Genomic DNA, 27,446 nt, shown 5'->3' with positions numbered 1-27,446 from the left:
TTACTCATCGGGTGGGTCCATAGGGGTGGGAAGGGCGCACGGGCCGGACTGGCCGCCCCACGCCCCTAAAGCACGTTAGTATTGCATGTAGTTATCCTAACTATTGCCCCAAGTAAGCGCCGGGATTTGTAGGGACTCTTCCTGGAGTAGGGTGGGGGGGGGGGGAAGTACCACTGTAGAGGCAGATTAGGGGGCCGAAGGAAGGTGGGCTAGATAGCACTGCACTTTAATAGGGACACTGCACGCTGTTGGGGGGGGCGCACGCTCTCAGTGCCCGGACCCAGGCAGGCGTCTCGCGGTGCACCCCTATGTGACGGCACAGGAAGCCTGCACCTCTCGGGCCTCTGTGCACATTGGTGAGCAGGTATCCCTGCACCAGGGTCTCTGACCTCATTGGGGGGGCGCAATGCAGGGGCAGCTCTAGGCTCATGGCGGCCCTGGGCAGAGAGCGTAGGTAGGGGGCCCTGGAAGAGGGGGTCTGGGCGGGGCAGAGGCCAGTGCAGAGGGGGAATGGGGGGTCAGGGTGTTTGGAAGTGGAACAGAGCCGGAGGCCGCCAAATCCCTGCCAGGGGCTGCCACGCATATATGTATCCATCCTCAGAGGATTATTATATTAAGGATATATATTGCAGTGGTGGCCCTGTGCAGGTGCACAGCTTGCACATGCCTAAGGCCGCCCCTGCGCAATGGCACGCGTACTGTCAGCGCACGGGGTAGTGACAGCGCCTCCGCGAAGGCACCTCGCCGCTGTGGACACAGCGCGCCTGTCTGGAGAGCTGCACTCCTGCCTGTGGGGAGAGCTGTACGCCTGTAGAGGTGCAGGCTATTACAACCGTCCCTAGCCCGTGCTTTGCTCAATTTTTTTTTTATTGAATTTTTTTTTACATTTATTTACTGGTGGTTCAATTGGATTTTTGTTATAGAACAAATGCCTCGCGAGGGGCAAACAGCCTTCAAAAAAGCGGCTGGCAGGGGGTGTTGGTGCGAGGCTGAAGACCAGGGACCTACAGATTGGACGCTCCTCCACCTGCCCCGTAGCCCATTTCTCGTGTACCCATCATACATGTATTATTTAAAGGGGTACACGTTTTCAGGCGTTAAACATTTACCAGCAAACCCGTGCGGGCCCGTCGGTAGCACCCTGGCACGCGCTTCTCAGAAGCCGCGCCCCGAGGCCGTTTAATTAGCAGTGTGCGCTACACCTCCCGGCACTGGAGTAGTTTCACGCCCCGAGAGGGAGCCCTCCCTGCGGGTGACTGTGGGAGAGGCTTTCACATGTTCAAATCCGGGGAGACAAAAGGCTTTTGTTAGTTTACTCCCGGGAACCCATGCCCCCCCTCACCTCGGGGGGCGTGGCACCCCGGGTCCGCTAGGCTGCCACGCCCCGTCTCCTTACCCCGCCCCTCACACACCTTACCGGTCTACCTCCGAGACACTACATCCTGCAGCTGAAATATCTTTGTGTCGATTACAGTGTGCACAATTCACACACCTCTCGCTCAGTGATTTTGTTATATCTTTACCGCACATGTAATTTGCAGGTTGTGTCTCGAAGTCGCTATTTTATTACACCTAGAAGGTGCTGTTAAATTAAAGTGTTGGGTCCCTTTTCTAGCATTAGCAAAGGAAGGTGCTAAATCAGTTTACACCCTTTACAATCCCAGCATGATGGCGACTGCGTCTGCTCTGTTCCCTTTTGGGGGGGGGGGGGGGGCAAATGTTACATTTATTTACCTCTGTAATGTGGCCCGAGTTGTGTCTTTGGCTGTGCATTGTTCTCCGATGGGATGTGACTGGCCTTAGTTGGGTGGCTAGGCACTGTTGCCGGCTCCCCTGAATATGAGGACGCGGTGGCGCTGTGTGATCGTGAGCAGATAGCTCGCAGTGTGGGGTGCCGGCTCGCTTGAGGAGGGCAGGGAGAGCTGGGTTTGGGGCTGGAGTGGAGACGTGTCTGACACTCCCTTCCCAGGTGCAGCCACGTTTTGGGATCGAGGTCAGACTGGTTTATGGAATTATGCGATTCCACGGCTGCCGCTCCCCCCCCCCCCCCCCCATTTTGGAATTGCCGCATAATCCCTCTTTTTCGGCACAATCTACAGATGTTACCCAAAATATTGTTTCAAGCTCAAACAGATCAAGTTACTAAAGCCGTGACTAGGAGTGTTTGTGCGCAGTGGAAGGAAGGCCTTTCACAGAGTTTAACTGGTCATCTTTGATTTGCTTATTTCTGTATTTGGTTGTTAAACTAATGAGGTGAAATCTTTGCCCAGACAGTGACTATATGTAAAAATAATGAAATAATGCTATAAAAAAATGGGATGCATTAAGCAGAATAATTTGCTTTTTCTTGGTACATAATTTGGTGCTTTCCTGCATAATTCCAGTGGCCCTCCCTATAGGGCAATCGGGCAGTGCCCAATGGGCTGGTCTAACAGGTCAGTGTGTGGGACTTATTTGTGTGCTTGTGGCTCTTTGGTATGGTCGACTGGGCTGCTTTTTTTACTGTTAATTTCCCTGATATTAAAACAAACATTGCCTGCTGCAAGCTCAAATCCCTGCTATTTTCTATTGCTTCCTAAACACTTATACAGCGGGTCTTTAAAAGTTCAAAACTGCCCCAATTTGCAAATATGGGCCACTCTTTTAGCTATTTAATTCACTAATGAGGGCCACTTTTACTTTGGTGCCTGGTCTATTTTCTGTCTTGTTGGTGATAGGGTGGAGATGCTCTCCCCCCCCCCCCCCCCCCTCCCCCCCCCCCCCCCCCCCAGGGTAGGTCTGTCTTGACTTGGGCTGACAAGGACCGGGCTCGGCCCTTGTTCTGCGAGCGGACTTTGAGGCACTGGCCTGGTGTTTATGGGCGAGGCACTCTTTTAGCTGTTAAATTCACTAATGGGGCCAATTTTATTGTGGTGCCTATGTTTATTTTCTGTCTTGTTGGTGATAGGGTGGAGATGCTCTCTCCCCAGAGCCTGTCTGTCTTGACTTTGACTGGCAGTGATTGGGTGTGCCCGGGTCCCACTAGCGGACTTTGAGGCACTGGATCCCACGTGGGCTGGTATTTGTGGGTGAGACATAGAGTGTGGCACTGTTCTCTGATGGCGTTCTTCTATGGCTCCTCGGGCAGCCAGTGTGGGTGGGTGCCCTCTGCACTGGGACATGATTCTTTAGTATATGTTCTACCTTCTGTGGCCTGTCGTGGCGAGATAACGATGCAGAAGTCTGCATTCTTGCCCTAGACCACTTTGCCATTGAGTTGGCCCCAGAGCCGCATTGGGCTCTCGGGCTACCTATGTGGGGTGTCCCCTGAAATATTTTTTATTGTAGGGTTATTTTAATTAGGGGTGGGCGGAATTTGTGTAGTCGCAATACACAAAGCTCTGCGAAATGGTAAAAAATATCCGCGAGCAAGCAAAAATTCAGCTAACACACCAAATTGCTTGTTCCTCCCATTCGCAATGCTTTTTTCCTGTTCGCGAACGCTGTTTGCGTGCTCGGGGAGAAATATCTCACAAACATGCATTTTGAAAGCGCGAACAAGCAAAAAGTTCCGCGTATCGCAGAATTTTTGACAATTCCGCGTTCACTGGGGAACGCGAAATTACCCAAATTCCGCGAGCGGAACGGAATTTACCACCCTGGCCTAATTTTAATAGCAATTTCCACACACTTCATGCATCATTTTTATAGCGCTTTCCATCCCGTGGTGGGCAGCAGAGTGTTTGAAGCGCTTTGCCTTCCACCCCATTAGTTGCTGGGTTGAAGTTGAAAGAGCGTTGGTTTCAGTTTGGAAATGGAAAAATCTGGCCGTTGAACGTTGCCAGTGGGTAGGATTGCTGCTCTATCCAGGTAGACGCCTAGGCAAGGCCACTGGAATTATGTGATTCTGCGGCCACAGTTTTTTTTTGCATAACTATGTACCTACCGCATTTGCCACATAATCCATCATCATCTGCAGATTTTAACAAACTCATTTGGTTTCTAGCTCAAAGGGTTCAAAAGTGACATCAACATATCAACATGTGTTTGAGCGCAGTGTGTAAGGCCCATTGTAAAGGTTAACTGGTCATCTTTCAGTTGCTTATTTCTGTATTTGTTTGTTAAACTGGTACTGAGGTGAAATCTTTGTCCAGATAGTATTACCATCTGTAATAATTATAAAATAATGAAGTAATACTATCAAAAAACAGAGCTGCCTTATGCTGCATAGTTTGCTTTTCTTGCCACATAATTTAGTTGGAGAGGATGTAGCCTTACAGCTGGAGCGGTCGACCTCGAAGCTGGTGAACCGGGTTTGAGTCTCGGCAATGACACTCAACATCCTGTGATTCTGGACAAGTCATTTAATCTCCACGTGCCGAACAAAAGTGAATGTGTCCATAACGAAAGTGGTGCTCCAGTAAAACACTCTGATGCCTGATATCTTCGGGTCTAGTTTGCGCTATATAAAACATCTATCTATCTATCTATCTATCTATCTATCCCGCTGCCAAACAATTCCAGTTGTACGGCTCATAGGTTTGTCACGAAGAGGTTGGAATGACCGAAGGTGTAGGTTGTCATAGAGAAGATGAGATACTCCCAGTATGGCCCAGGATCCGCTTGTGGCCCTCATGACCTTTACATGTGGCCCCCTGCTCAGCAACAGCACTCCGCTGCTGTTTACTTGACTGAGCATTAACTTTCAGAAATATGTTAAATAAACAAGCAAGCATTTATTTATAGGTTAACTTAAGCTAAAGAAAGGAAATGATTGAGGTGTCCTGCACCACCCAACATTAGAATCTGCTTCATTTTTAAAGACGTTTTGAAACAAACCTGTAAAAATATGAAAACGTCTCTTCAAAATTGAAATTAACGTGCAGAAGTGTTTCACCTCAGTATATCATGTACTAGGAGTGCATTGAAAAAAAATATATTTTTAAAGTGATCGTTTCAAACATGAATTCTGAAATTGTTCTGCTCCCTTCCCTGAACACCAATGCCAATAGTGAACTAAGAAGCAAGTCAGTTATCCTGTGCCCCGCCCCTCTGGGTGGCCTGCGCTGCTGCTATTATACATGGACTATGTTATTATGAAATAAAACACAAGAGAATGTGTGTACAGGTCAAACCCTGTATTTCGAGGGGCTTCTGTACGCTAAAATGAAGAAAATGGAGGTAAAGCGAAATTAAAGAATTGCCTAGGATCAAACAATTTCTTCAGGAGAGGAAGCCGGGATTGACCCCAGGTTTTCTGGATTCTCATTGTGCATTTCAACCACTAGATGTGCACGCTTAGCTTCCCCTACGTCTAAGTTATATCCACATCCCCAAGACTCCCCCCCCCCCCTACCCCCAACACCCATTCCTGGCTGTCACCCTACTGGCCTCAAGGTGGTCCCTCGCTCACAACACAGACCAAGCTTTTTGGCCCCTAGCAAAATGTTTGCAAGTGCCCATGGGATAGAGTGAGAGGCAGCAGCTGGGGGCAGGGCTCCCAGGCTGGCACTCTTTTAAGAACCGGTGTGCTGGCATCACATAGTACCGGAAGTGAAAGGGCAGGCCGTGACCAACCAGGGAATACTTGTGTGTTTTACACTGAAAGGCGTCTATCCACAGGATCGTGTCGTCCACCCATCCCAGATGCACCCTTTCACCTCTTGTCACTTACATTCCCTGGGGTCTCTCCGCCTCCACCGTGAGGTGTCACTCCACAGTCCTGACACTTTCGTTTCCTCCCCTGTGGATGCGGATACTGAGCAGTGTGCCCGGCGTGAGGGCAGTTTGCGCTCCCGCCGTTTTGTTTATAGCGAGCTTTCACTTTCGTTTGCTTTATGGGCCCGTAAAGGGTTGCTCGGAAAGCTGCCCAGTTTTACGCATTCAGCGGACGCACAACAGGCTTGTTCCCGGCTCCCTCTACCCCCGTGCCATCCTAATGTGTGTGAACAGGTGTTGTGTCTTCAGAGCCCGACCCGTGAAATCTATGCCTCCCCCTCACCCCACACCATAAATAAACACCATAACGAGAGGACGGGACATCCAGTCTGTTTGGAGTGGGGTGTTAGACAGCTAATGTTAGGGCTTAATAACGAGCCCTAACATGGGGCAAAAAAAGCGCATCGAAGTCGGTTCAGTGAGGTTTAAAGCCGGAATATTTTACCTACTAAAAATATTCTGCTTTGCGAGCTGTGTGTGGCCTGAGAGAAGCCCCCTCCTTCTTTTTACTGCCCACCCCCATGTTGTGTGTTCAGCGCCCCCTCCCCCAATCATTTGATCTGAGCTTGTCTTGCTGTCCTGGACATAAAGGGCCGCCGAGTTCTAAAGTTTTGAAGGAGCAGAGAACGTTCTCGGATGTAGCGCCTCTCCCCACTGAACTCTGCGAGGCACTTCATTATATACTCGTCCAGGTTTCCTCTTCTGTGGGGGCGGAGAGGCGCTAGGATGTTACCCGCCGGCTCCAGGCGCTTCCCAGCTATTTAAGCGCTTGGTCTGCTGCTACCTTTAAGTGTTTGCAAAGACATTTTAGCTGTAACTCTCCCGCCGGCGGCTCCTTTGAGCAAACGCGGGATTAAAGGGCTTATCACTGAAAGGGAGCCGGGGGGAGTGAGTAAAGCGGGGGTGTGGGGGAGTGGAAGGGGATGGGATGGGCTCACACCAACCTTACTCCCTCAGAAGGTTACTCGAACCCAGCGTGCAGAGTGCCTACCCTCAGGGGTTGGGTGCAAATCCGTTTACACTTTAGTGTACCCCTGCTGAGTGTGTACATGCCGTGTACAAGCAGCTTACAGTAGCCAGTGTGGGGTAGGAGACACACTTGGACTGGCAGTGTCAGCAGAGCTGGCTGTATACACCTCCCTGGGCTGTGTTTTCAGGCCCAGGCGAGCTGGCTTTGTTCATTGCATGCACCATTTATCCCTTCTCTACCCCAAGACCAGAGCATTATCCATATTTATTTTGGATTTTGTGAAAAAAGTAAGCGGAAATTAGTATTTTCCCACATGTATTTAACCTGTAAATATGCACTCATGGTTGAAGGTCTGCCAGGTTTCAGTGCTGTGGACACACTCAGAAGATAAATCATTGCACTTATATGAAAATATGCAAATTTCAGTTTCAACCTTGTGCATATCTACTGCTGTTAACACCTTGGCTGCGCCGCCGATTTTGCGCGAAGTGCGGCACTTCCGCAAAACGGACGGGCCCGCGTCGGCCATTGGCCAACTGCAGCACCAGCGAGGTAGCGTTGGCTGACGGCAGCATGGAAGGGGTTAAAGCCTCTTTTCTAAAATTCCTTTCTTTTTAACCCCTTTATCAATCCACACATTTGTTGGCCTGACAGTCATGGTAGACAGCATTTAGAATTACTCAAAAGCAACACAATTTCTGTTTTTATCAACATTTAAAAATATATACAGACAAGAAAATGAATGTTTTATGTCTGTATCTATCTGTAAAAATCAGTAAAAACAGAGAGCCATACCTATGACCCCTGACCTCTCTCTCAACTCCAAGGACTGTAGATCGAGGTGTCCCTCAAGCCTCTATCCTTGCTCCGACTAAGCATGAGCGGAAAATCCGTTACGTCCGCGGATTTTTCGGATTTGTGGGGAATCCGCAATCCGCGTATTTTGCGGATTTCCCACAAAATCCGAAAAAAAAAATCCGCGGACGTAACGGGTTCAAAAGTTGAACCCCCACTCATGTAACTATTTTACAATGGCGCCAGCAAGCTGCCAGCGCCGTTGTAAAATAGTTACAAAGTTAGCTTGCACAGGAACCACTAGATAAAACGAAGCAGGTGCTGCTTTATTTTATCTAAGTGCTTCCTGTGCAAGCTAACTTTGTAACTATTTTACAACGGCGCTGGCAGCTTGCTGGCGCCATTGTAAAATACTACAGCAGCTCACTCAAGGGACCCCTGCGCCCTTCGGGGCGATTGCATAGTAACACACACATGGTCGCTCGAACTAGTTGATGCTCAAATTCAGTGACTCATTCATTAGCCCAAAAACAATCTTGAGCGTCGTCGAGGCTGGACAGGTGTGCCTTCTTCCCAAATCTACCGTGGAAAATCAGCTGTGATGCTGGATAGACTTTGCATCCATGACTTTCACGAGCGCAATACCCATGAGTAGGCACATTGTGTTCGCACGGGTTTCTGCACGTTCGCGAGCGTTTTGTACAATAAAACCTCGCGAACTTGCAGAAACCCGTGCGAACACAAAAACAAAAAAAATACGCTAGGATCCGCGGATTTTGCGTATTTTCGAAATACGCAAATACGCAAATCCGCGGATTGCCAATACGCAAAATCCGCTCATGCTTAGCTCCGACCCTATTTGATCTCTACATTGAACCGCTTGGAGCCCTATTAAAAGAAGCTGAGATCCTTTACCACTTATAAGCTGATGACACCCGACTCTACCTCAAGGTGTCCTCCGCATATGACCTCTCGTTTCTCGCCACCACCCTCAACTCCATCGAAGAATGGATGTCATTTCATCACCTAAAACATAATCCCTTTAAAACTGAATTCCTTCTTACCTCCACCTCAAACTCTCCACCTCCTATTCAATCAGGGATGATTAATCGAAACATCCCCACAGCAAACCCGTCATCGTTGACTGTGCCAAATCCCTGGCTGTCATTCTCAACAAAAGACTCAACCTCAAATCCCAAATCAAAACCATGGCCAAGAATGCACGCTTCCAACTACGACTTCTCTGGGGTATTCAGCGTTGCATTCCTGAAAAAGTTCTGAAAACTCGTGTCTAATCTTTGGTACTCTCCAAACTGGATTATTGCAAATCTCTTCTTGGAGGCCTCCCTATGACAAGCTTATCCCCTTTTAAAATCCATCCTCCACTCAGCTGCATGCTTTGTCTATGGGGCCAAAAGAAATTACCTTATCACTCCTTTTTTTGGGGGGGGGGAGGTGGGGGAGTTTATAAAGCATGAACTACACCCAAAGGTATTCGAGCGCTTTAAATGAGCACCAGGTGCGTTAGATGGATACATTCATTTTTTTGTGGTAGGCAATGGGAGATTAAGTGATTTAGCCAGAATCACAGGAGGTTGAGCGTCCCTGCCGAGATTTGAACCAAGTTCCCCAGCTTCGAGGTCAACCACTCTAGCCGGTAGGCCACGTCCTCTCCTTTGTTGACAACTCTTCTCTGGCTTCCAATTGAAGCAAGGACCATACATAAGACTGCTTGCCTCACCTATAAAGCCATTCACGCCTCTACCCCTCGCTATCTAGCAAACAACCTCAAGTTATCAAGTGGCTCTAGACCCTCACAAAATTGTGAGAATCTGCTGCTTGAATCTCCAACCTACAAAAGAGAAAGACTTATGGTGCAATCGTTCTCTGGGGATGCGACTAGAATTTGGAACTCGCTGCCTCCTAACCTGCTTGTATCATTTATCTGTTGATTATTAGTCTTTTTTCGAGTTCTATTTTTTTTTTTTGCTGCCCAGAGACATTCTCACAGTCGTGCTTTGCCCAGTATCTTTTTTGTGTCTTTTTTTCCCTCCATCGCCTTACAAGATATTTGTATCTTTCGCAAGCTTATTATTATCAGATGTTTCCCAGGCCAGGAAAGCTGGGAGCCAGGCCCAGTCCCCCAGCGGGCCTGTCTTATCTGCCCTCTCTGCCTCTGTGGCTCTCTAGTCCTCCCTCTCCCACAGTCCTTTGCGCTAGCCTTCTTCGTTTCTCGGTCTGATGCCAGTGCTGCTGCTGTGTTTGGAAGCAGGGTGGGGATTTTTAAGTAGGGCTTCCTCGCGGTGCTGGTCTGAGACAGACCCTAGACCAAGCGACGTGGACTTGCAGGGCCGGCCTTAGGCATGTGCAAGCTGTGCACCTGCACAGGACCACCAAACCACAGGGGCCGCCACGCCAATATACATCCTTAATATAATAATCCTCTGAGGATGGATTCATATTTTCGTGGTGGCCCCTGGCAGGAATTTGGCAGCCTCCGCTCTGTTCCACTTCCAAACACCCTGACCCCCCCTCTTCACTGGCCTCCGCCCCGCCCGGACCCCCTCTTCCGGGGCCCCCTACCTACGCTCCCTGCCCAGGGCCGCCATGAGCCTAGAGCTGCCCCAGGGACCTGGTCTTAGAATCGCAAAGTTTGAGAGAAATACGACCCATCTGGATCAAACATTTAAAGGACCTGAAACTCCTTCTCCTTAAACAATACTTTACCGACCAAGTCAACCAACCTAGTCCCCAGTAACCCAATGGACTCCCCCCTCCCCTCCCACCCCCCTCACTTGGACCTCCAAGGATGGTGTTATCTGACTGTTTCAACCATCTGCGTCTTTCTCCCATCACTGTACACATAATTATTATGTCTTTGCTTATATCTTTATGCATCCTCATGTCCTGTGAAATGTTATACAATTTTCTTTTACTTTGTGTATGTAAAGCACTCTGATACCCACGGGTCTAGCTAGCGCTCTATAAAACTTTATAAATAAAATTAATACATTTCCCTGCAGGAAAGAACCATTAGTCCATTTGCCGGTGCACTTCCTTTCAGATATTAATCGCAAGGGCCCGTTCGGTCCTTTTTGCCCCCATTAATCCCCCAGGCCCACTCATTTTGCAAATAACAGTCAGATAACACCCCTGCCTTTTGAGATCTAACCAGTGTTGTAGCGCCTAGAGATAAGTCACACAGGCTCACACAGGCTTATACAGTCCAAGTTGTGCCTGCAGTGAAAGGCTCCCTGGCCCATCAATGCATCTGGTGATGCTTGCAGAAGACCCCCAAAGTGTCCATCCTTTCTAACTAGAGACTATTAAAGGGTCCACAAGCCCCATCCAGACTGCCCATATTCTTCTATTAAGGCCCCTCAAGCTCACTCGGTATGCCACTTCCCAGCAGAATCAGAGCTCCCACTCCACAGGCCATCTATTCTGTTATTCTTGCCTGTAGATAAGGACTCCTGTGCCCATCCAGTCTCATTTGTGCCTGTAGATTAGCTACCCACAACCCCCAAGTCCCATTATTTCTACATTGTACCTACAGATAAGGTGTCTGTTGTGGAATGTTGGTGTGTGATGATGTGGAATGTTAATGTGTGGTGTCTGTTGTGGAATGTTGGTGTGTGATGTCTGTTGTGGAATGTTGGTGTGTGATGTCTGTTGTGGAATGTTGGTGTGGTGTCTGTTTTGGAATGTTGGTGTGTGGTGATGCTGTAGAATGTTGATGTGTGGTATCTGTTGTGGAATGTTGGTGTGGGGTGATGCTGTGGAATGTTGGTTGAACGAGAGAATCAGTTGGAGGATGGGCTGAGCAGCAGGAAGGATGCTCCTGGTGGGGGTTTTGATCTTAACAACCATCTTAATAAATCATCTTACCTAACACATCTGGACCTGTCCTCACGACACCCCCCACGCCGCACGCCTCGCCAGCGGTGCCCCTAGCTGCTGCTCGTGCTCCCTGCTCCTGCTTATTTCGTGTTCACTGTATTTTCGTACTGTTATTGTGTGCTGAACCTCTGCCTGTGTATTTTCTCCTGTACCTGTGTTTTTAAACTTCTGCCTTTTAATTAGTTGTGCTCGCTATTCCCTCGGGTGCCCCCACCCGCTCCCCGCCGCTGCTGCATCGCGGCCCCACCCCTTTCTTCTTTCTGTACCCGATTGGCCCCCCCGCCTCCCAGCTTCTCCGCCCTCCAACTTCGCCTCATATGGAGCCCGCACGTACGCGCAGCGGGCACGACGATTGTGCGCCGAAGGCGTGCCAAAGGCAAGCCCGTCTGCGCCTGGACCGCGCCCAGCGCCAGGACCCCGGGCCCCCGACGACGCCAGACCACACGACAGACCTACGACGCCGCCACCCTCCACGCACTCCACGCCGGCCGAAACCCCGCCTGCTACCGAGCCACCCTGAAACGCTCCCATGGACCCTTCACCTGCCAAGCCTGCAAATTCACCTGCCTCCGGACCTGCACCGCACCCGACAATCCGAGCACCAACAACAACCACCTCAAGTGCATCCTGCTCAACACCCGCTCTGTCCACAGACACGCCGTCGAACTCTGGAACCTGCTCGACACTATGTCACCAGACGTCGCCTTCCTCACAGAAACCTGGTTGAACGCCTCCTCAGCGCCTGACATCGCCATAGCCATCCCGGACGGATACAAGATCACCCGGAAGGACCGCGTCAACCAGACTGGAGGAGGCATCGCCATCGTACACAAGAACACCATCCGCATCACGACCAACCCCGACGACACCTTCACCGCCGCCGAACACCTCCACTTCCAGATACACACCGACCCCAAGACCACCCTCAGAGGCACCCTCATCTACAGACCCCCGGGACCACGCACCCAATTCAGCGAAGACATCGCAGACTTCATCAGCCCGCACGCCCTCCCCTCCGCCGACTACATCCTCCTAGGGGACCTCAACTTCCACCTGGAGAACAACAAGGACTGCGACACCGCCACCCTGCTGGATAACCTCGTTAACCTCGGACTCAAGCAACTGGTGAACACCCCCACCCACTACGCCGGCCACATGCTTGACCCCGTCTTCTCCTCCAGCAAGCACATCTCTTTCAGCCACTCCACCAGACTCCATTGGACTGACCACAGCTGTATCCACTTCAGCTTCAGAAAAACCACAACCCAATACCACCCGCATCCGGGTCCTCACAGGAGCTGGAACAAGATCACCGCCGAGCAGCTCACCACCTCCCTCCGCCAGAACCTGCCCGCCAGCACAACGGGCCCCAACGAAGCAGCCAGCAACCCCACACAGTGGCTCACCAACTGCGCAGATGACCTCTCACCACTGAAGGACCCTGCCAGCAGACCCGGCAGCAAGAAAGCCCCCTGGTTCACCGACTAACTCAAGACCTCCAAGAAGAACTGCCGCCACCTCGAGAAAGCCTGGCGCCACGACCAGACCATGGACAACATGACGGCCCTCAAGCACGCCACCCACAAACACCACCAGCTGATCCGCACCACCAAGAAGACCGCATTCAAAGAACGATTGGACAACAGCGCCCACAACAGCAAGGAACTCTTCAGCATCGTCAAAGAGCTCTCCAACCCCAGCGCCGGAAACAACGACATCACTCCGTTGCAAGACCGCCGATATACACAACAGCTTCGACGCACCAACCACGCACCCAACCACCGAACCAACGCCCCCCCACCACCACCCTATGCGCCTGGACCCCGATCAGCACCGAAGACACCACCCGCATGATGAACACCATCCACTCCGGATCACAAACCGACCCCTGCCCCCACCACGTCTTCAACAAGGCCGACTCATCATTGCACCCCAACTCCGGGACATCATCAACACCTCCTTCAACACCGCCACCTTCCCAGAGACCTGGAAGCACGCCGAGCTCAGCGCCCTCCTGAAGAAACCAACTGCAGACCCCACCGACCTCAAGAACTACCGCCCCATCTCGCTCCTCCCTTTTCCTGCCAAAGTCATCGAAAAGACCGTCAACAGACAGCTTGCCGCCTTCCTCGAGACGAACGGATCCCTCGACCCCTCACAGTCCGGCTTCCGAGCCAACCACAGCACCGAGACCGCCCTCATCGCAGCCACTGACGACATCAGATCCCTGACAACGGGGAAACAGCGGCCCTCATCCTCCTGGACCTCTCCGCAGCGTTCGACACTGTCTGCCACCGCACCCTAGTACAGCGCCTCAGCAACATCGGAATCCAAGAGAAGGCACTGGAGTGGATCATCTCGTTCCTCGCCGGAAGAACCCAGAGAGTCCGCCTCCCCCCGTTCAGATCCGAGGCCACCGAAGTCATCTGCGGCGTACCACAAGGATCATCACTCAGCCCAACCCTCTTCAACGTCTACATGAGCCCTCTCGCAGCCATCGCATGCAAACACAACCTCAACATCATCTCCTACGCCGACCGGCTGATCCTATCCCTTACCAACGACCCCGCCACCACCAGAACCAGCCTACACGAAGGGATGAAAGACGTCGCCGAATGGATGAAGAACAGCCGCCTGAAACTGAACTCAGACAAGACGGAAGTACTCATTCTGGGATCCTCGCCCTCCGACTGGGACGACTCCTGGTGGCCCCCTGCCCTGGGCACCACCCCCAAACCAACGGACCATGCACGCAACCTGGGCTTCATCCTGGACTAATCCCTCTCGATGACAAGACAAGGCAACGCCGTCTCGTCATCATGCTTCAACACCCTGCGCATGCTCTGCAAAATCTTCCGATGGATCCCCACCGAAACCAGGAAGACGGTCACCCAGGCACTCGTCACCAGCCGACTAGACTACGGAAACACCCTCTACGCCGGAACCAGAGCCAAACTTCAGAAAAGACTCCAGCACATCCAGAACGCCTCCGCAAAACTCGTCCTGGACATCCCCCGACACAGCCACATCTCCGGCCATCTGAGAGACCTGCACTGGCTCCCCGTCAGCAAGAGGATCACGTTCAGGCTCCTCACCCACGCACACAAGGCACTCCACGACCTGGGCCCCAAGTACCTCAACAACCGCCTGACCTTCTACGCACCCACCTGCCAGCTACGATCGACCAGCCTCGCCCTCGCCGCCGTACCACGCATCCACAAGGTCACCGCCGGGGGAAGATCCTTCTCCTACCTGGCAGCCAAGACATGGATCTCCCTCCCGATCCACCTCCGGCTGACCCAGGATCATCTCTCCTTCAGGAAGCTCCTCAAGACCTGGCTCTTCGAGCAGTAGCGGACCCCTCCCCCCCCAGCGCCTTGAGACCCTTCCGGGTGAGTAGCGCGCTATACAAATGCCCTTGATTGATTGATTGACTACCGGGCGTCTTCATTTCATTATAACCGTGCCAAGACACATCCAGTCTCGGAAGCGCCTGCAGCTAAGGATTTGCAGGCCCATCCTCTCAGCTTGGGGTGGGTGTACAAGAGCCCGCCCCTTTCCAGCCCCGCCCATTTGCTCATTCCTCCATTTAAAGAACCCATGCATCAGCACCTTAAAGATTTTTAGGGCCCTGGGCAAGACATTATTTTGGTACAACTTTTAATTTTAATTACAGCTTTTAATTTAATTACATAATTTCTAATAATTGAAGCCTGCATGAACACAAATTATTTGTTTGTATTTAAACTTTCACACAAAACAGCTGAAAGGTGTCTTACCTGAGTTTCCTAAATCCTTAAAATGACACGGTTTAGAAAGTCAGAGTCACAGGTAAAGGCAGGGCGAGAAGTTCTGATACAAATTTCAATTTAAGGAGAGAAACTGAGAAACATCACTTTACAAAGGGACCCTCGCAAGGGTGGGGGCACTCAACAATTGCCCACTTTGCCCATTACTTAAAATGTCTCTGACACCAAGCCAATCCAGTTGGCTGTTTTCCTGCCGTTATGCAGCCCAGGACATTGCATTTGCTCATTTTCCTGCCAACTCTGTAATCAGAGGTCCTTCTTGGTTCCCAGCGGTTCGCTTCCTTCCTCATCATTGTACCTGTTTATCGCAGTAGGGCATAAACCCCAATCTAATAATATAGAATTCTTAGAGGTTAAGCTATCACCCACCTCTCCTCTTCCCAGCTCAAAATAAAGTGAATAAAGTGATCAAATGTTCCATAGAGCAGACTGACAAGAAAGCCACCCAACCCCGTCCAAAGAGCAGACGGACAAGAAAGCCACCCAACCCCGTCCAAAGAGCAGACGGACAAGAAAGCCACCCAACCCCGTCCAAAGAGCAGACTGTCAAGAAAGCCACCCAACCCCGTCCAAAGAGCAGACAGATAAGAAAGCCACCCAACCCCGTCCAAAGAGCAGACTGACAAGAAAGCCACCCAACCCCGTCCAAAGAGCAGACGGACAAGAAAGCCACCCAACCCCGTCCAAAGAGCAGACTGTCAAGAAAGCCACCAAACCCCATCCAAAGAGCAGACAGATAAGAAAGCCACCCAACCCCGTCCAAAGAGCAGACTGACAAGAAAGCCACCCAACCCCGTCCAAAGAACAGACTGACAAGAAAGCCACCCGACCCCGTCCAAAGAGCAGACTGACAAGAAAGCCACCCAACCCCGTCCAAAGAACAGACTGACAAGAAAGCCACCCGACCCCGTCCAAAGAGCAGACTGACAAGAAAGCCACCCAACCCCATCCAAAGAGCAGACTGACAAGAAAGCCACCAAACCCCATCCAAAGAGCAGACTGACAAGGAAGCCACCCCGACCCCGTTCAAAGAGCAGAATGACCATAAAGCCACCCAACCCTGTCCAAAGAGCAGACTGACAAGAAAGCCACCCAACCCCGTCCAAAGAACAGACTGACAAGAAAGCCACCCAACCCCGTCCAAAGAACAGACGGACAAGAAAGCCTCCCAACCCCGTCCAAAGAGCAGACTGACAAGGAATCCGCCTGACCCCGTCCAAAGAGCAGAATGACCTGGAAGGTCCTGGTTCCTAGAGCAAACTGACAAAGCAAATCTGTAGAACATTCTGACAAGGAAGAAACCATTCTCTAGAGGATCCTGACACAGAAACCCCCCTCCCTTGAGTGGACTGTCATGGAGACCCCCCTCTTTCATATCCATAGGCCAGATGGACAAGAAATAGAAACACACTGGCATGGACACCCCTACACGTTCCCCGCCCCTAGTCTTGACTGACAAGGATGCCCCTTTCTCATATCCTTACAGCAGACTCACAAGGAAGCCCCCTCTCAAGAGAACACTGACAAGGAACCCCAACCCTTTCCTTAGAGAAGACTGGCTAGGAAGCTGGGCGTAATTCTGTATAGCGGAATCACGCGGAATTACCCAAAAATTCTGCGTGATTATGTGGAATGTTGCGAGAAGAGTAATTCTGCATTTAGGCAGTTTTGGGTGGTTTGTTTTTGCGCAGTAATGCTTCCTTGCCTCCAACATTGACATACGGATGCATTTTGCGCTAAGAGATGGCACTAAATGAAAAAGAACACGAACAGCACGAGCAACCCATCGCACTCATTAAATTCATTGTTCTGTGCCGATTACCCCCGCTTCATTCGCAATTACGCAATTGGGTGTAATTATTGGTAATTCGCGCAAAAGATAATGCATAATTGCCAAAATTACTTCCATTATGCTGGCAGAATTAAAATTACTCCCAGGCCTAATTTACAGAAGATTGAAACGAGGAACCCCTTCCCTAGATCTTTCAGACAAGGAACCCCTCGCCCCCGAGTCCACCTCGACCATTTCCATATTGTATCTTCACAAGGAACCCTCGCCCCCTAAATCAGACTGGAAAAAAGCCTCCTTCTCTCGAGCAGATTGACAAAAAATCCCCCACAAACCAGTGCTTTAAATTGGCCGGTACTGTCTTGTACTCTTTATTTTGAGTGGTAGAGTACCAGGACTTCTCAAGAGAAATGCTATAGTTTTAATTGGAGAGTACCTGCACTTCTCAGAAACAAGCAGGTACTGTGCTACAGAGTACTTGCACTTCTATCTTTCCATTTCAGGCACTGCCCTAAACCCCCTCAGCTCCCCCAGTCCCTAGAGAAAATTGTGGCCTGGTACAGACTGTGAAGGAAGACCCCTTCCTTCTCCAGAGCAGACTAGCATGGAACCCGTCCCACTGACGCGGGGAACCCCCAAAGCAGAGTTAAATGGTACCCCTGGGATAGGGCGAAGAGGAAGCCTGGCTGCCCCTAGAGCATTCTGACAAGGAACTCCCCATCCTCGCCCACCCCCGAGCAGACTGACAAGAAAGCTCCCCCCAGAGCAGCCTGAAGCCCCCCCCCCCCCCCCCCCCCGGACAAGCCCCGCCCCCTGCAGACTGACAAAGCTCCCCCCAGAGCAGCCTGGAGCCCCAGGACAAGCCCCGCCCCCTGCAGACTGACAAGAAAGCCCCCCTTCTTAGCAGCCTGGAGCCCCAGGACAAGCCCCGCCCCCTGCAGACTGACAAGGAAAGCCCCCCCCCCCCCCCCCCCTACAGCCTGCTGACAACAAGGAACCTACAAAGGCCGCCTCCCTTTATGACCAGAAGTCAGGCCCGTGGGAGACATGAAGGGAAGTCTCTTTGTGTCCGAAGTTGTAGGGATCGGGGCCTGTGACACGGGAACAAAGGTCGTGGGGGTTTGTGTGTGTGTGTGTGGGGGGGGGGGGTCTCAGTCCGCCCCCCCCCCCCCCCCCCTCAGTCATAGAGGTCACCGCAAAAAGGCTGTGAGCGGGAGAGGGGTTGTTAGGTTGATGTGAAGGGAAGTGTCATAATAGACAGAAAAGACAACGATGCAGTACTTTACAAGTTTACAACTGACCGGTGCGTCAGTAGTTTTTCCAGCCTGTTCCCTCTTTGTGTCATGACCTGCCTCTTGGTAACACGGAGACCTTCTTTCCTTTCACTCTCCCATCATTTCATTATTTTCCCCATAATGAGACAGAGTTTCACCTTTTCTTCTTTTTATTTCTTAATTTTCCTATGAAATTGCGGGGTGAGGCTTGAGGTTAGATGTCCCCACTGATTTTGTTTGCGAGGTATTATACTAGAACGCGTGGCTTAGTTTCTTCTACTTCCGGGTCACACTTCCGGTTTATCCTGGCCTGCTAGTGTTTCTACCTTAATCTGTGGCGACCAGTGCGCATCAGTTGTCTGTGGTCGCCCTACCATTGTAGTTTCTGTTATTGCCCCAACTGTGTCTTCCCGTCAGCTGTGTAGGGCATTTATATGGTCTTTCTTAGGTTCCTGAGAGATGATTGTCCTGTATGTAGTTTCCCACTGTGCCATGCTGGCAGATAGTGTTGGGACTGGGAGCCCATGTCAACATTGCAGCAATGGATTCTGGTGAATATTTTGCGGGTTTCTTTATTTTGGTTCTGCAGCAAGCACAAGTCCAGGGGTTTCTGGGTAACTCCTTCATGTGGTGGCTAAAATATATGTCTGGCTTCTGGATAATATAGCAGAGCTGTTCTCCCCAGCTCTGCACTCCACACAGGGTTTACTCGGCTTCTGTGCAAATTCGCTTATTTATACAACTGATGAATGGAGTTTATAGGGTGTTTGGCTTCGTTTAATTTTTAATCTGGATAAACAGATTTCACCCCTTAAGGAGGTTTATGGAGAGGACAGTAGCATTAATTTTTACCATTGGTTTTTCTAGTGGATTAAATCACTCTAGTTGTTTTTTGATGGCATAGGGTGTGCTTCATTGCTAATATGGCTCAGATCTGTTTATTGGGTATAATAACACACACAAACTCACCTAAATCCCCCATGGCCGCTGGTGAAATCCCATAGAAAAGGCAAAAGAAAGAAGACCACAAGAATCTGATCATTGCCTTCAGTCGTCCCTGTAAAGAAAACACTGGGGCAACTTGGCCCTTAAAGAAAGAGGGACATTTGAGAGAAAACCAAAGCAGTAAAGTAAGTTGCCATATAAAATAGATGTCTCCTAATGTCGAAGTCGGATACTGTCAACCTTCAGGGATATACTATGCTCCATGGCCACTGGCGGCACATAGGGGCAAACGGGGTGGCCCCCAGCTGGGTTCGCTATGCTCCGCTGTTCGGTCATTCAGTCCATATGCAATAACCATATGCAAACCTGGGCAAAACAGAGGAAAAGGGTGGGTTCTCCAAAGGGATCAGTCAAATATACCTCAGTAAGGTTCAGCATTTGTGGCACTGATCACTATTGGAATGGACAGGATTGGCTAATGCACCTCAATTTGCTTGTATTTTGATATTCAAGGCATCGCCCCCTTACGCATTGTGTACAGCAAATCAATTAGCACAATTACAAATGAGGACATAAAATAAATGTAACAACATTTTCTGTACAATGTCTGTCACTGTCCATTAAAAGTCCTTGTCATATTTTACTTTATAGGTGTCTCCTAGTCAATTGTGGAAACGTGTCCACCTTATTGTATTGTGTTGTAATTGCATTTATATAGCGCTTAATACCCCTGACGAGATGGCGAAGCGCTTTTTTCGGCGAGTGGCACGCTACTACGGGACCCATGAAGGATTAGTGTTGAATTAGTATAGTGAAATATGAAAGTTATTTAAGTGGTGGATAGGTTAGTCAGTTATTTGGATTCAGAAGGATAGGAGAGGAAAAAGGTATGTGTGTGTGTGTATGTGTGTATGTGTGTGTGTGTGTGTGTGTGTGTATATATATATATATATATATATATATATATATATATATATATATATATATATATATATATATATATATATATATATATATATATATATATATATATATAGCTTGTTACCCCTGATAAGGTGTTGAAGTGCTTTTTTATGGCGAGTTGCACGCTACTCCGGAAACCCATAAAGGATTAGTGGTGAATTCGTATGGTGAAATATGAAAGTAATTTGAGTGGTGGCTATGTTATTCAGTTATTTGGATAGAGCAGGGTAGGCAGCGGGATAGACGGGGGGGGGGGGAAGAGGTTTGTATTTATATAGTGCTTGCTAGCCCTGATAAGGTTTTAAAGTGCTTCTTTTGGTGAGTAGCACGCTGCTCTGGAGTAGTTCAGTCAATTCAACAAATCCAACGCATGCGGGGATATGGCACAGTCCCAAGAATTTGATTTATATCCTTGAATCTACTCTTGTTTATGGATTGAGAAACTTCTCGTAATGTAATGGTCAACGCATTTTGGACCATTTCTTTAGGGCCTTCTCAGGACATAACACAATGATGTAGTACACATGCAGGTTTTACCTTAAAACAAAAGATTTATATGCGTACGGTTTTTATTATTAACTTGTCTTGACTATCACAGGCAATACATTATGACTCATTTAAAACAGTGTTGTCTAATCTATTGCTATTTAAAGAAATGATCTTTTCACTGAATATTAATTTGCTATAAACAAAATACTTTTTTTCTTCTAGTCTGTTTCCTACACTTTTGCTGTCCATGTTCTCCATCCTATGCAATCTCTCAGTTCACTCACCTCCTGTTTCTCTCACTCAAAATTCCCATTAGATTCCAGAGGTGACAATTACAATGGTGGCTTTGGAGTTCGAGAGCACTGCACACTTGGCATGTTTTTTGTTTGTGAGGAACCTCATGTGACAGAATAAGTCACACCAGAAATGTTGCCCCGTGTCCTATGCACTTTACAAGTTCTAATTGCAACAAGTTGAAAGCCTGAACAATTCTCTTGTGCTGTGAAGTATAAGCCCTATGAGCAGGGCCACTGGAAATACGTGACTTTGCTGCAGAGAGGTTTTGCATAATTATGGAATTGCCACATAATCTGCTGAATTATCTGCATATTTCCCCAAAGAAATTTGATTCTAACTCAAGCGGATCAAAAGTTAATAAAAACCCATTAACACATGTTGCCGTGGAGTTTAACCCCTTCCATGCTGATGATGGCCCCCGTCCGTCATGCATCACGGTGGGCGTGTGCTGATGACGGCTGGGGGCCGTCATGAACCCGCCCACTCATTAAAACGGCCGGACAGGCGCAGAATCGCGGCCGCGCCCAAGGGGTTAAGGTCCTTTGCAAAGTTTGTCTGGCCACCTTTCTGTACTTTATTTCTGGATTTGGGTGTCAAAGTCGTACTAATAAGGAGAAACGTTTGCTTGGATTGTGCCCAAATGTGCCGAATTAGGTTGCATACTTTGCCTTTTCTTGCAGCTTAATTTAGTCCACCTACTACATAGTTTGGTTCTCCCCTGCAGCATAATTCCGGTGGGCCTTCCTAAGTCCAAAGACTTAAAGCTGCAGGGGAAATTTTCCCACCAACAGAACAAGTGCAGATAACTGAGGTAGCCCTCCATAGCCGCATGCCGCAAGGAGTCGCACAGCCCATTCTCCGTCTCTCTGAAAAGGTCTTAGACCAAGTGTGAATGAAGGTAAAAAACCTTTTCATTCAGGGAACCCAGTTCTTCCACCACTTATAGATAGAAGTCCACATCTCGGTTCGTTCCTCTACAGGGCTTGACCTTCGTTTTTCTTCATCAAGCTTTAATTTTCATCTTTCTTGGGCCAAGTTCCAACCAATCAATGTGTTTTGTAGATTGCAAAATCTTGATCAAGGCCCTCTTGTTGCAATGCTCCCTCCATCCCAGCATAGGAAGGGTTAGTCAATTTCAGGTACATGAGTGACATAAAGCAAATGAGTTTGATTGTCTCAGGCACACTATTGGTTTCGGGCGAGTGCCTCGCGACAAGGGACCTCTGGGTTGTCCCATCCATAGATGACAAAGGCACCCTACAGGTGGACTTAAATTTTGCTCATGCACAATGTTATTGTTATGTTATGTTATTCGGAATTTATCAAGCGCACGGTCACCCAGAGGTTTAATGGCGCTGGAGTGAGACAGGTGGTAAAACAAATAGCCTAACCGTGCGCTTGCTTGAATAACCAGGTCTTCAGAGCACCCCTGAACTTCGCCAATTCAGTGCAGGTCCGGAGTGAGAGGGGGAAGGAGTTCCATATCTTAGGGGCAAGGTAAGCAAATCGGCATCCGCCCAGTCGTTTCCTTTTATACAGTGGCAGCGTGAGGAGGGACAGGTGGGCAGAACGGAGGTTACGGGTTGGTTCGTATTTATTTATTAGATGATTGATGAACCTTGGGCTTTTGCCATGGAGGGCTTTATAAACTAAACAGCCTACCGTGAAAGTAATCCGGTGAGCAATAGGGAGCCAATGAAGAGAGGCTAGCAGAGGTTTCGCCGAATTCCTGCGATTGCTTTTAAATATTAATCTAGCAGCTTGGTTTTGAACAATCTGCAGGCGTTTGGAAAGAGCAAGGGGAAGACCCAGATATATGGAGTTGGAAAAGTCAAGTCGGGAGAGAACCAAGGCGATTACCACCTGGATAAGAGCAGAGTGTGTAAATAGATGGGCAATTTTCTTGATCTTTCGTAATTGGAAGAAGCTGGAGGAGATCACTGAGCCGACCTGACTTTTCAGTGAGAGGTCCGAGCTCAGAGTGACCCCGAGGCTCTTCACCGACTGAGAAGGGTTTGGAGGGGACCCCATTGAGGTCGGCCAAAAGTGAGGACCCCAGCTCAAAGCACTGTTACCTGGTAGTACTAACTCGGTCTTTCCAGGGTTGAGCTTTAAATGGTTCTCATACATCCAACCCTGAATTTGCAGCATAGTAGTCTGGAATTCTTTAACAGAGTCCGTGGAATTTAGGGGGAATACCAGCTGCAGGACATCCGCATAATTGTAGATGGTAACTTTCCTGTTTTTTAGGGATTGCAGCAGTGGTTTAAGGTATAAGTTAAAAAGGAGGGGAGATAATGACGAACCCTGTGGTACGCCACAGGTAGTGGGGAGTTTAGGTGCCATAAAGTTCTCCAGCTTAACTGCCTGGGATCGGTCCTTCAGAAAGGACTCGATCCAGCCAAGGGCCAAGCCGCTGAGGCCAGCTTGTTCGACACGGTGTAGTAAGATGGTATGATCCACCGTGTCGAACGCCGCCGACAAGTCCAGGAGTACAAGGGCCTGATGTATGCCGTTATCGGCGTTGGACCTTAAAGTATCCAGGACAGCGAGGATCACCGCCTCGGTAGAGTGTGCCTGGCGGAATCCGGCTTGGTTTGGCTCCAGGTAGTCAGATGTCTCTATGAAGTTAGAGACACAGCTAGCCACATGGGCTTCGAGCAACTTGCACCAAACGGGAGGAGAGATATGGGGCGATAGTTGGATAGGATAGATAGATCAGCACCCGGTTTCTTAATTAATGGGACTAAAATAGCATTTTTAAATGAGTTGGGGACTATTCCTTGTGATAAAGATCTATTCAGGAGGGGGAGTATTCCATGAGGAAGTGTTGAATAGACTTCCTTCAGTATATGCGGGGGACAGGGGTCGTTGGGAGACCCGGACTTTACAATCTGCCCTATATAGCCTCACCCTACACGAGATGGTCTAGTTTCTTTTTTAGGTCTCGGCTAGCCGCGCGAAGCGCGTCTCCGCCGAGAACTTTATGTTGGCGTGTGAGCTTCCCAGGAGACAATCCTGGCCGAGCGCATCGCCTTGGAGGCGATTCCAAACTGACACGCGCACGTGAACGAGCGCTGCGGCCAGGCGCTGTCTCCTAGGAAGCTCAAAACACTACACACTCATGCACAATGTTAGACGGAGACCCAGAGGGTCGGCCGAATACTGGGGGAGAGGCCTCCGATGAGGGCCGTCTCCGGCGATCGTACAGACAGGTCACCACCCTCCCCACAGATAGACACCACACCAGGATGAGATCGACACTCTTTATATATGGTTCTTGTGGCAAGGTTATCAGCGGTACAGGATTCAGGACTCGAGGGTCCTCTCAATTCTAGTCTCTGTAGGGAAAGGGGTAGCGGGTCAGTCTTAGTACCGGTCGGTACCGGGGGGGTGGTAGGAGGGAAGCTCACAATCCTCGAGCTTAGGAGTCTGCAGGGTCGGCCCGCGGCAGCGCCAGCAGGCCAAGGTGATGGTTCAAGTACAGAGGGCCGCGGCAGCGCCAGCAGGCCAAGGCGATGGTTCAAGTACAGAGGGCCGCGGCAGCGCCAGCAGGCCAAGGCGATGGTTCAAGTACAGAGAGCCGCGGCAGCGCCAGCAGGCCAAGGCGATAGTTCACGTTGCAGAGAGCAGCGGCAGCGCCAGCAGGCCAAGATGATGGTTCACGTTGCAGAGGGCCGCGGCAGCGCCAGCAGGCCAAGATGATGGTTCACGTTGCAGAGGGCCGCGGCAGCGCCAGCAGGCCAAGACGAAGGGTTCACAGGGCAGGGCTGCGGCAGCGCCAGCAGTCCGTCAAGGATGAGTTCTTCTCGGTGTCTCTCGACTCCAGGATACAACTGCCCTCCTGGTCTGGGGCTTCCTCAGTTATAGGGCTGGACCCCTTTGATGTCCGGACCCTCGCGCCTTGAGGTCTGGAGGTTCGGAGTGAGGGGGTCCCGACACCTAGCAGGGGGTTGGAGCCAGCGCCCTGGGAGGCCGGGGGTGATCGACACCCGGCGGAGGAGAGCCGTTGACGCCTTCTTCTGTCATCGACCTGCCAAGTGGTCTCTTTACCTCCTGGGTGGAGGTTGGTGCCTCGATGTCGGGGCCGGGCCAGGCCCAGGGTTGGGGTCGGGTCGAGGCCATGCGGCCTCGTGCTGTAGTGTCCAAAGATGGCGGCTGGGCCGGGGCCATGGTGCTGACGGGGACCAGGGCCAGCCGGTACGGAAGGGTTCAGGAGCTGGCGTCCCGTTGTGGACGGGTTGTGGGTTGCCTCGAGGGGTTTCCGGGGTGGCTCTTGCTGGGGATTCAGGGAGAGCCGGGGTCCGGGCCCCGTTGTGCGGAGGGGGGACGGCCCAGCCACGAGGCCTGTCCAACATGCATCCCCCCCCAGCTGAAGGCAGGGAGAGTCAACCATCCTCTTGGGGACTCTCCTCGCCGAGGCGGAAAAAGCGTGACAGGCCGTCTGCGTTGGCGTGGTCCTGGCCTGGACGATGCTCCACAGTGAAGTCCATCCCCTGTAAGGAGATGGACCAGCGCAACAGTTTCGGGTTCTCCCCCCGCATCTGCATCAGCCATTGCAGGGGTCGGTGGTCTGTCTGCACCCGAAAGGGGGTGCCGAAGAGGTAGGGCCGGAGCTTCTTGAGGGCCCATACTACGGCGAAGGCCTCCCTCTCGATGGTGCTCCAGCGCTGTTCCCGGGCCAGCAGGCGTCGGCTGATGAATGCCACTGGTTGATCGACTCCCTCGGTGTTGAGTTGGGAGAGGACGGCCCCCACGCCATGATCGGAGGCGTCCGTCTGCACGATGAATTCCCGGCCGTAGTCGGGAGCCTGGAGTACGGGGGCAGTGCACATGGCGGCCTTCAGCTTCTCGAAGGCCGATTGGCAGTCCGGAGTCCAGTTGATCGTTTTGGGGCTCTTCTTGGATGTGAGCTCCGTGAGGGGCCCCACGATGCTGCCATAGTCCTTCACATACCGCCGGTAGTACCCGGTGAGCCCCAGGAAGGCCCGGACCTCGGTTTGGGTCGTAGGGAGTTGCCAGGCCTGGATGGCAGCGATCTTGAGCTGGAGGGGGGCCACCAGACCGCTTCCCACCTGGTGTCCTAGGTAGGTCACGGACCCTTGGCCCACCTGACATTTGCTGGCCTTGAGGGTGAGCCCGGCCTGCTGAAGGGCGTGTAGAACTTCCCGCAGGTGGTGGAGGTGGTCGGTCCAGTGGTGACTGTACACAGCGATGTCGTCCAGGTAGGCGGCGCTGAATCCTTCGAGGCCCGCCAGTACCTGGTTCACGAGTCGTTGAAATGTTGCCGGAGCGTTTTTCATGCCGAATGGCATCACCCTGAAGTGGTAGTGACCGTCCGGGGTAGAGAAGGCGGATCGTTCTTGGGCCCTGGGGGTGAGGCCGATTTGCCAGTAGCCCGCTGTTAAATCGAAGATGCTCAGGTAGCGGGCGGCCCCCATACGGTCAATCAGCTCATCTGCCCGGGGGATAGGGTGAGCATCGGTCCTGGTAACGGCATTCAGTCCCCGGTAGTCCACACAGAACCGGAGCTCAGGGGCAACGCCCGGGGCGGCGGCCTTGGGGACCAGGACGACGGGGCTGGCCCAGGGGCTGTCCGAGGGTTCGATCACTCCCAGTGTTAACATCTTGGACACCTCGGTCTGGATGCAGGCGCGCACCCGATCTGGTACGCGGTATGCCCTGTGGCGAATAGGGGGGCTGTCTCCGGTGTCCACATCGTGAAGGCACCAGGGGGTGACCCCAGGGGTGAGAGAGAACAAGGATGCGAATCGTGTCAGGAGGGCTAGACAGTCTTGACGTTGCTCCGGGGCCAAGGCCTCGGAGAGTCTGACCCCTTCCACGGAGCCATCCTGCTCGAGGGTCCTCGGCAGGTCCGGAAGGGGCTCGGAGTCTTCTTCTGTCCCATTATCGGTAGCCATCAGGAGACTGAGTTCTGAACGTACAAAATGGGGCTTGAGTCGGTTGGCGTGGAGGACCCGTAGGGGGTTCCGGGAAGTTTCCATATCGATTAAGTAGGTGACGGGCCCCTTGCGTTCGATCACCTTGAAGGGCCCGGACCATTTGTCCTGTAGAGCACAGGGTTCAACCGGGGACATCACCCAGACCTGCTGTCCCGGCTCGAACTCGAGGGAGGAGGCGTGCTGGTCATACCATTTCTTCATGTCTTCCTGACTGGCTTCAAGGTTGGTTTTGGCGATCTCCCTGAATCGCCGGGTCTGGTTGCGAAGGGCCAAGAGGTATTTGTACACATCCGGGGGAGTTTTCTGGGGGGGCCTCTCCCAACCTTCCTTGACTAGGCTGAGGGGACCCCGGACGGGGTGCCCGTACAGGAGTTCAAATGGGCTGAAGCCTAGGGATTTTTGAGGGACCTCTCGGTAGGCGAACAGGAGGCACGGAAGTAGCACGTCCCACTGGCGACGGAGGGGCTCTTCTAGGCCCATGATCATTCCTTTGAGAGTGCGGTTAAACCGCTCGACCAATCCATTTCCTTGTGGGTGATAGGGGGTCGTGAATTT

General features: G+C 51.1%; 1 protein-coding gene across 2 annotated transcripts in view; it reads left to right on the top strand.

Moving 5' to 3' along the window:
• The window catches only part of LAMA5 (laminin subunit alpha 5), a 346,280-nt gene that overhangs the window by 1,350 nt on the left and 317,484 nt on the right, over positions 1 to 27,446 (top strand). The window lies entirely within an intron of this gene.

This window comes from Lissotriton helveticus, chromosome 7 (genome assembly GCF_964261635.1).
Source record: "Lissotriton helveticus chromosome 7, aLisHel1.1, whole genome shotgun sequence".
NCBI classification, from domain to species: domain Eukaryota; kingdom Metazoa; phylum Chordata; class Amphibia; order Caudata; family Salamandridae; genus Lissotriton; species Lissotriton helveticus.
The sequence above is the reverse complement of the archived record's forward strand: the minus strand, read 5'-3'. Positions and strand labels throughout refer to the sequence as shown.